The sequence below is a fragment of the Gracilinanus agilis genome, chromosome 1 (assembly GCF_016433145.1).
Source record: "Gracilinanus agilis isolate LMUSP501 chromosome 1, AgileGrace, whole genome shotgun sequence".
Lineage (NCBI taxonomy): Eukaryota > Metazoa > Chordata > Mammalia > Didelphimorphia > Didelphidae > Gracilinanus > Gracilinanus agilis.
The window spans coordinates 414,823,183-414,834,278 of record NC_058130.1 but is presented as its reverse complement, the minus strand read 5'-3'; the positions used below and the strand labels follow the sequence as shown (position 1 = coordinate 414,834,278).

Below are 11,096 nucleotides of genomic sequence, written 5' to 3'. Positions count from 1 at the left end.
TCTGGAAAGGGGGCAGTCGGCTAAAAAAGTTTGGGAACCACTGATCTAATTAAAAAAGAAAATCAGGGAAACTCCATTTTTTTAAAAGATACCATTGACACTAAAATGATTTCAATAATAAATACACATTACTAATTGGTCTAGTAAAATTATTTTAATTGAATTGTTTTTATTTTACAAACTACATGAAATTTAATAACTTTCAACATGTTTTCCAAAATTATAAGATCCAAATCATCTCCCTTCCTCCCCCTTCCCTCCACTCAGAGATTGTAAGCAATTTTGATCTATCCAAATAAAAGAAAAATTAAATTCATTTCAGGAGGAAACAGACAGTAAAACTATACTAGAATGGGACCTCATATTTTCCTTCTCAGAACTAGGTAAATCTAACCAAAAAAATAAATAAGAATGAAGTTAAGGAGATGAATAAAATTTTAGAAAAGTTTGATAATCTGCAAAGAGTGATAGCTTAGTCTTCTCATTGCCTATTTTAATACTTCAATTTTTTTCTTCTCTAATTGCTACTGCTAGTGTTTCTAATACAATGTTAAATAATAGAGTGATAATGGGCATCCTTGTTTCACACCTGATCTTATTGGGAAGGCGTCTAATTTATCCCCATTGCATATGATGATTGTTGGGCTTTAGATATATACTATTTATTATTTTAGGAAAGGTCCTTCTATTCCTATACTTTTTAGTGTTTTCATTAAGAACAGGTATTATATTTTAGCAAAGGCTTTTTCAGCATCTATTGAGATAATCATGTGATTTTAGTTTGTTAGCTTGTGGGTATGGTCAATTATGCAGATGGTTTTCCTAATGTTAAACCATCCTTGTATTCCCTCTATAAATCCCACCTGATCATTATAGATAACCCTCTGAATCACTTGCTGGAGTCTTTTTTTGCTAGTATTCTATTTAAGACTTTTGCATCTATGTTCATTAGGGTTATTGGTCTGTAGTTTTCTTTCTCTCTTTTTGGTCTGCCTGGCTTTGGAATCAGTAACATATTAGTGTCATAAAAGGAAGTTAGTAGGACTCCTTCTTTGCTTATTATGTCAAATAATTTGTATAGTATTGGGATTGGTTGTTCTTTGAATGTTTGACAGAATTCACTTGTGAATCCATCAGTCTCTGGCAATTTTTTCTTAGGGAGTTCTTTGATGGCATGTTCAATTTCTTTTTCTGATATTGGATTATTTAAGCATTCTATTTTTTCTGCTGTTAATCTAGGGAATTTATATTTTTGTAAATATTCATCCATATCACCTAGATTGCTATATTTATTGCCATATAATTGGGCAAATTGCTATATTTATTGCGATGTAATTGGGCAAAATATTTTTAATGATTGCCTTAATTTCCTCTTCATTAGAGGTGAGGTCTCCCTTTTCCTTTTTAATACTGTTAATTTGGTTTTTTTCTTTCCTTTTTAAATTAGATTTACTAGTACTTTGTCTATTTTATCTGTGTTTTTTTTCAAAATAACAGCTTCTAGTCTTATTTATCAATTCAATAGTTCTTTTACTTTCAATTTTATCAATTTGTCCTTTTATTTTTAGTATTTCTAATTTAGTTTCCATCTGGGGATTTTTAATTTGTTCACTTTCTAGTTTTTTAAGTTGCATGCCCAATTCATTAACCTCTGCCCTCCCTAATTTGTTAATATATGCACTATTTTCCCCTTAGAACTGCTTTGACTGCATCCCATAGGTTTTGGTAAGAAGTCTCCTCATTGTCATTGTCTTCAATGAAATTATTGTTTCTATGATTTGTTCTTTCACTAACTTATTTTGGAGAATCATATTATTTAATTTCCAATTAGTTTTTAGTTTGCCTCTCCATTTTTCCTTGCTAATAACTATTTTTAATGCATTATGATCTGATAAGTTTTCATTTATTATTTCTATTTTTTTGCATTTATTTGCCATGTTTCTATGCCCTAGTACATGGTCAATCTTTGGAATGCTCCATGTGCTGGTGAAAGGAAGGTGTATTCTTTTATGTCCTTATTTATTTTTCTCCATATATCTATTAACTCTAATTTTTCTAGGATTTCATTCACTTCTCTTATCTCTTTCTTACTTATTTTTGGTTTGATTTATCTAGATCTGATAAGAGAAGGTTGATGTCACCCACTAGTATAGTTTTGCTATCTATTTCATCCTTGAGCTTTCCTAGCTTCTCCTTTAGAAATCTGGATGCTATACCATTTGGTGCATACATGTTATATACTGCTTTTTCTTCATTGTTTTTACTGCCTTTTTCAGGATGTAATTACATACCCTATCTCTTTTAACTAGATCTATTTTTACTTTGGCTCTGTCAGAAATCATGATTACAACTCGTGCCTTCTTTTTCTCAGTTGAAGCCCAATAGAATTTGCTCCAGCCTTTCATTTTTACTCTATGTATGTCTGCCTGTCTCATGTGTTTTTCTTGTAGACAACATATGGTAGGATTTTGGTTTCTAATCCACTCTGCTATTTGCTTCCATTTTATGGGTGAGTGCGTCTGCAACATGGAAAATGGCAGGGTAAAATTCCTGCAAGATACAGGGTCAAGCCAATGGATCTGATTATTCTTCCTTTTTAAAGTTACTTTCAATGCATTTAAGTATTAAGAATTTCCTCTCTCCAACCTCTTTATCCTTCTAGTGTATTGCTCTTCTCCCCTGTTCTCCCCATGAGCTTCTTTATGGAATATAAATTACTCCATTTTATCTGTTTTCCCATTTTTCTTAATATTATATCCTTCTTTTCCCCCTCTAGGTTTATATATATTCATACATACATTGATACATACATACATATATACATATATATATAGAGAGAGACATTTCATCCTATACAGTTTGTCACTGTTCCCTCTAAGTGAACTTCTTCTTGTTACCCTGTTTATAATAATAATTTTTAATATTTACCAATATCTTCTTTACTTTTAGGGATACAAATTGATTGAACTTCTTAGGTTTTTTAAAGAAAAGAAATTTCCCCTCCCCCATTCTCTTAATTACCTTATGGTGATTCTCTTGAGTTCTGTGTTTGGGCAGCAAACTCTCTGTTTAAGTCTGTTTTTTTTTTTCTTTATGAATGGTTGAAAGTCTTCAATTTTATTCACTGACCATACTTTCCCTTGCAAAAATATAGTCAGTTTTGCTGGATAGTTGAATATTGGTTGTAGACCCACTTCTCTTGCTTTCCGGAATATTGTATTCCATGACTTCCAGTCCTTCAATGTAGATGCAGCCAGATCCTGTGTTATCCTAACTGTGGTTTCCTGGTATCTGAATGACTTTTTCTTAGCAGCTTATAATATTTTTACTTGGTCTGGTAGGTTTTGAAATTGGCTATCATATTCTTGGACTTTGTCAGTTGTGGATTAAATGTAGGAGGTGATATGTGGATTCTTTCAATTTCCACTTTTCCCTCTTATTCGAGAATGTCAGGGCAGTTTTCTTGAATAATTACCTGTATGAAGATTTCCAAACTTTTCCAAACTTTTTTCTTTTGTCATTATGTTCCAGTAAACCAATAATTCTTACATTGTCTCTTTGAGATCTGTTTTGTAGATATGTGATTGTATCAATGAATTGTTTCATATTCTCCTTAAAAATCCTGGAGAATCAACTAATAAACTAGTAGAAATAATTCAACTACTAAACTAGTAGAAATAATCAACTTTAACAAAGTTGCAGAATACAAAATTGATGCATATAAATTATCAGCATTTTGATATATTTCCAACACATCACAGCAGCAAGAATTAAAAAGAGAAACACCTAAAATCACCATAAACAATATAAAATACTTAGGAATCTATCTACCAAAACAAACACAGGAATTGTACGAAGACAACTACAAAACACTTTCCAAACAATTAAAACTAGATCTAAACAATTGGAAAAACATTGAATGCTCATGGGTAGGATGAGCTAACATAATAAAAATGTCCATTCTACCCAAATTATTTAGTGCCATACCTATCAAACTACCAAGACACTTTTTTATAGAATTAGAAAAAAAAACTATAACAAAGTTCATTTGGAAGAACAAAAGATCAAGAATATCGAGGGAAATAATAACAAAAATGTGAAGGAAGGTGGCCTAGCAGTACCAGATATTAAGCTATACTATAAAGAGGTGGTCATAAAAACGATATTGTACTGGCTAAGAGACATAAGCGAAGATCACTGGAATAGACTTGGAGTAAGTGATGCAAGCAAGACAGCCTACGATAAACACAAAGAGCCCAACTTTTGAGACAAAAATCCACTATTTGACAAAAACTGCTGGGAAAATTGTAAAACAATATGGGAAAGATTAATTTTAGATCAGTGGTTCCCAAACTTTTTTGACCTACCACCCCCTTTCCAGAAAAAATATTACTTAATACCCCTTGTCACATACTACCACCACCCCCTTACAGTTATTCACAGCCCCCAAATGCACTTGTGGCCATCTCTGCCCCCCTGGATTGCTGCAGCACCCACCAGGGGGCATTGGCACCCATTTTGGGAATCACTGGTTTAGATTAACATCTCACACCCTATACCAAGATAAATTCAGAATGGGTGAATGACTTTAATATAAAGAAGGAAACTATAAGAACATTAGGCAAACACAGAATAGTATACTTGTCAGATCTCTGGGAAAGGAAAGATTTTAAAACCAAGCAAGAGTTAGAAAAAATTAAAAATATAAAATAAATAATTTTGATTATATGAAATTAAAAAGCTTTTGTACAAACAGAAACAATGCAACCAAAATCAGAAGGGAAACAACAAACTGGGAAAAATCTTTATAACAAAAAAACTCTGACAAAGGTTTAATTACTCAGATATATAAGGAGCTAAATCATTTGTACAAAAAATCAAGCCATTCTCCAATCAATAAATGGGCAAGGGATATGAATAGGCAATTTTCAGATAAAGAAATCAAAACTATCAATAAGCACATGAGAAAGTGTTCTAAATCTCTAATAATTAGAGAAATGTAAATCAAAACAACTCTGAGGTTTCGCCTCACACCTAGCAGATTGGCTAAAATGACAGCAGGGGAGAGTAATAAATGTTGGAGGGGATGTGGCAAAATTGGGACATTAATGCACTGCTGGTGGAGTTGTGAATTGATCCAACCATTCTGAATGACAATTTGGAACTATGCCGAAAGAGAGCCAAAAGATTGCCTGCCCTTTGATCCAGCCATACCATTGCTGGGTTTGTACCCCATAGAAATCATAGGGAAAAAGACATGTACAAAAATATTTATAGCCATGCTCTTTGTGGTGGCAAAAAACTGGAAAACGAGTTTATTACATTAATTTGGGAATGGCTGAACAAATTGTGGTATCCATTGGTGATGGAATACTATTGTGCTCAAAGGAATGATGAACTGGAGAAATTCCATGTGAACTGGAATGACCTCCAGGAATTGATGCAGAGTGAAAGGAGCAGAACGAAGAGAACATTGTTCACAGAGACTGATACACTGTGATAAAATCAAATGAAATAGACTTCTGTACTATCAGCAATGTAATGACCTAGGACAATTCTGAGGGATTTATGGGAAAGAATGCTACCCACATTCAGAGGAAGAACTACAGGAGTCCAAACATAGAAGGAAAACAACTGCTTGAACACGAGGTGATACAGACATGATTTGGGATGTCATCTCTAAACAACCACCCTAATACAACTATCAATAATATGGAAATAGGTCTTGATCAATGACCCATGAAGAAACCATTGGAAATGTTCAATGGCTACGGGGGATGGTGGGTTTGGGGGGGAAGAAAGTAAGAACATGAATCATGTAACCATTCTAAAAAATAAAATTTAAAAAAAAAGATAAGAAAAGAAAAAAAGAAAAGTTTGATAATATAGAACTCTGGGAAAAGGTTAATGGAATTAGAGAGGAATACATGTTTTTCTCAGTGATACATGACACAGAAAAATCAACCATTTTTAGGGCATAAAAACCTTACAACAAAAAAGAAGAAAAGAATATTTATTAAATATATTCTTTTCAGATCATAATGCAATAAGTACTACATTCAAAAAGGACCATAAAACATATTAAAAATTAATTGAAAACTAAATTTAATTCTTAAGAGTGCTTCAATGAAAGATCAAATCATAGAAACAATTGATTTCATTAAACAGAATGACAATGATACAATATATCAAAATTTATGGGATACAGCGTAAACTTTACATAGGGGAAAATTTATATCTATAAATGCTTACATCAATGAAATAGAGATAAACAGGTCAATGAATTGAACTTGCAACAACAACAAAAAAAAACAAGAAAAAGAACAAATTAATGTTCTCCAATTAAACACCAAATAATGAAGATAATCAAATTACCAGTATCAAAAATGAAAAGGATGATTTCACCACCAGTGAAAAAGAAATTAAAACAATTATTAGAAGCCATTTCTCCCAATCATATGTCAATATATTTCACAATCTAAATGACTGGATGAATATTTACAAAAAAGTATAAATTGCCCCGAATTAAAAGAACAAATAGAATATATAAATAACTTTACACAACAAGAAGAAAAAGAAATTGCACAGCCCATAAATGAGATACCTATGAAAAAATCCCCAGGACTAAATGGATTCATAATGAATTCATTTCTTGTTTAATCATAGTGTTCTACTCTTTTTGACCCCATCTAGAGATTTCTTAGCAATGATGCTGGAATGGTTTGCCATTTCCTTCACCAACTCACTTCACACATGAATAAACTGAGACAAACAGGCCTAACTGACTTTCCTAGAATCACATACAGCTAGTAAATGCCAGAGGCCCTGTCTTAACTCAAGTTTTCTTGACTACAGGTCCAGAACTCTAACCATTGTGCGACCTACGTGCCCAAGTGAATTCTACCCTTTAAATTTAAATTACACTTTTAAAGTACAATTAATTCCAATATTATATAAACTATTTGGAAAAATAGGCAAAGAAGTCCAATCAATTTCCTTTTATGACACTCATTGTGTTGATTACCTAAACCAAGAAGAACAAAACCAGAGGAGGGTGGGGGGGAAACATTATAGGCAAATTTCTTTAACAAATACCAATGAAAATGTTTAAATAAAATGCTAGATCACTTACTGCTACCACAATCACCCAGCTCCTCTTTAGCCCTTGAAAGATTAAACTTGTGAAAAGCACTCAAACAGCCTCCACCAACCTGGCTGCCCATCAGCTCATCTTGCTTAGTCTTTACCAAGATAGGACTTTTGGATCTCATCAATAATATGAATCCAGTTGGTTTGGCACTGGTTGCTTCTGGAAGGACAGGAAAACTTTCAAAGATACTGGCCTCACTGTCAAAGATATTTCTAAATTTACAGATTTTCAAAAATGTACTGTATCCTTCAATACATGGTGGAATATAGGGTTACAACCTTCTAAGATTAAGCTGACATAAACAGACTTGTTTTCAGTCTTATAAAAATAATTTGTATTCTATATCACTTTGTGAAGACTGTAGCTTCTTTAAACATAACCATTGAAGAAGTTGTTAAAGAATTTGATATTAGTAGAGTAACCTTACTCAGGATGGCTATAAAAGCCAGGCTTGAAGGACAGTAGTGTGTGAACCAGGAGGTTTTGAAGTGGTATAGACTGAGATGCTTAACTGTAATACTAAAGTGACTACTATGGAGACTAGGTAGCAGCTAGCATTAACAGACTTTACTTATACTACTCAGTATGGCCATGCAAAATCGTATTATTTCAGGAAGGAATATAGTAAAGGAATATCTCAGAGTCCTTTAAGATATGGGGTGAACCCTCACCAAAATCCTACAAGGTTATAAACAATGTAGCCCAAACTTCCTCTTATGATTCTGAATGGATGTTCTGGGCTTATAAACCTGTGTGATACTTTGAATGTCCAGCAATTGGTTAAAGAACTCAGAGAAGCTTTAGATATTCCAGGAGCTATCTCCTTCAAGTCTGTTAGTCCAAGGAAACTATATTTGCAATACCACTTAGTGAGGAAGATGCTAAAGCCTGCATGGTTCATGATCCCTACAAGAGCTTTCTCCATTGCCAACTGAATATGCAAGAGCAGGTGAAGCTGATAGAATATCATCATTTGGTAATTTTATTGTTGTATCTGACATCTGTGATGTCACTACTGCTAAAGTTTTCTTCAGAGAGATATTTGGTGGTATTATTGCACCTAGATATAAAGAGAAAACCTTGTTCCTCTCCAAAAAGTAAGATAGAAATTACCATGTACTTTAAGAGGATGAAATTTAACTGGATTAAATCTAAGTCAGAAGAGGAATAATGGTGTTATTGATAAGTTATTCTTTAGTAATATTGCTACAAAGGATAAAGATTTTCTTGAACCTGCTGTCAGGGACCTCATTGTAGTTACTATTCTGTCAAGTACACTCAGTCCAATTTAGTGTGCTGTTTTAAGAATGGTCAGGTATGGGGCAGTTGGGCAACTCAGTGGATTGAGAGTCAGGCCTAGAGATGGGAGATCCTAGTTTCAAATCCGGCCTCAGACACTTCCCAGCTGTGTGACCCTGGGCAAGTCACTTGATCCCCATTGCCCACCCTTACCACTCTTCCACCACTAAGAGCCAATACACAGAATTTAAGGGTTTAAAAAAAAACTTTCCAAAAAAAAAAAAAAAAGAATGGTCCAGTAATTGGTATTAAAGCAGGTCAGTAATCCCAAATATACTATATAGGCCTTTCACATGATACAGCAAACAAATGGTAGCTTACACATCTTTCCCCTGTTCTTTCAATGAATTTTTTTTCTTTCAATAAAATTTAAAGCTATAGAAAAGAGGAGAAACATCTAATGCAATTGATAATATGTAACTGGCATCATTGGTGAGGACAATTTGTGACATTGGTGAGGAAGCAATGCTTGAGGAAAATTCCTAAACTGTTAACTGAGATAGAGAAGTAGGAGTGGATTGATATATTCAAATAAGTGTCTGCCAGCTCAGCCTTTTTTCTCTTTTAGGGGCAATGTAGCAAGGGTATAAGATTATAAGAGGAGTAACGTAAGAGTTTATTGTTGCCACCTCAAGGTCCTCTGCTGACCACATTGTGACTGTGACACATTGAGCTTAGAATTACATTTACTCATATAAATTTTCAACTATTTCATCATTGATTCTGATGCATATATTTTTATAGATTAGTTACAAAAATATATCTGAATAATTTTTGACAATCATGATAATAATATATGTGAAAAAATGTAATGGATACCCTTTAAAAACAAAAAATAAAATGTCAACAAGGAGATTATAGCAATATCACAAGGATCGTTTACAATGACAAGATTGGATTATACCAGTATTAAAGGTATATATACCAACATAAGGGACTATACCTGTATAATTAACCACATTAATTAAAAACAATGTGATTTTTTTCACTATATGCTGAAAAAAATTTTGGTTCCAATTAAAATACTAGAAAACACATGAATAATTGGGAATTTCCTTAAAATGATGAGTAGAATCTAAAACCATCAACAAGCATTATCTGTTAAAGGGATAGATAAGCTAAAAGCGTTCCTCATAATAGAGGTGAAGCAAGAATGCCCATTAGCACCACCAATATTCAATATTGTATTGAAATGCTACAAATGAAAGGAATTAGAATAATCAGTGAGGAAACAAAACTATCATTCTTTGCAGATAATATGATATAATACTTAGAGCATCCAAGAAAGTAAAAAAAAATTAGCTGAAAAAATTAACAACTTCAGCAAAGTTGCAAGATTAAAAAAATAAGCCCATATAAAACATCAACATTTCTATGTACTACAAAGTCCAATAGGAAGAGAAAGAAATTCAGTTTAAAATAATTGAGAAAATATAAAATCTTTGGCAGTCCACTTACCAAGAAAAAAAACCCAAGAACTATATGAACACAATTGTAAACTACTTTTCACACAAATGCAGACAGCTCTAAACACATGGAGAAATATTAGTTGCTCATGGATAGACTGAACCAATGTAATAAATATGAAAATTTGATTTAAATTATTTTACCTATTTAGTACTATACAAAACTACCACCAAAAATATTTTGTAGCAATAGAAAAAAATATATTTCTCATTCGTACACATCATTCAATATGAAACTTACATTCTAATCCTTTCATAAATCCTTTCCTGATCATTCCTCTATCTTCTTGATAATTCCCTACCTTCTTGAAAATTTGGCAGACTTGACCATCTAACTCCATGGGCACTTATCCCATATGAGGCTGTACTATTAGCATCTGTTAGACTTAATCTGGTAGAGATCTTTTCTATTTCTTTGTCTACTCCACAGTGTTCAGAACAGAACTTACCATCTAGTTTGTGTTTGGTAAATAACTTTGCTCATTGACTTATTAGAGGTCTTGTCTGACAAAGGAGGGTGATGAATATCTATCTAATTATTGGAAGAATGAGAACAAGTGTGATTCTATTCCAAATTATTCTCCTTCCTGATTTCCCCCCTTTCCAAGCTGGTCTTCTTAATTTTACTTTCCAATGAGAGAAACTGGGTGTGTCTCATTTACTGGGTACAACTGGCTTAAGTTAAAGCAAATGCCACTGAAGATGCCAAGCACCATTTAATCTGCATACTAGTGTGTAGAAACGACCAAGAGAAATTACCTTTAATGATGTTTCCTTTCCTGCTTGTATTTAAAAGGGCAAAGCCATCATGGAGGTCACTCTTGACAAACCTATTTGTTTCCTCCTTCTCTGCATGTTTGTCTCTGCAATCAGGATCTGGTTTCGCCCTGATTTCCCACCCTCACCGGCACTCCCCTCCTTACCCTTTTCCCTGTCTCCTCTTTTGCCTTTCTTTCTTTCTCTTCTCTTTGAAAACTCTAATGACTAGAATAAACTAAAATGTCAACATTTGCAATTCTGGAGCTTCATTTAAGCAATAAAAATAATAATTAAAAGGGTAAAACCTTAGAGAGATTTCTTCATTTTATATGGTTTGTGAGAGATGATACACATTCAAAAAAAAACCAGTAAAAGAATTAATTAGAAAGAGTCAAGGCTCAACAAACTGTGCAAGTTAATGA

The 11,096-nt window shown here is 33.1% G+C and overlaps 1 pseudogene; it reads left to right on the top strand.

The window, feature by feature from the left end:
* The first annotated feature begins 7,278 nt into the window (after positions 1–7,278).
* LOC123252363 lies at positions 7,279–8,984 on the top strand (annotated as a pseudogene).
* Positions 8,985–11,096: the final 2,112 nt, after the last annotated feature.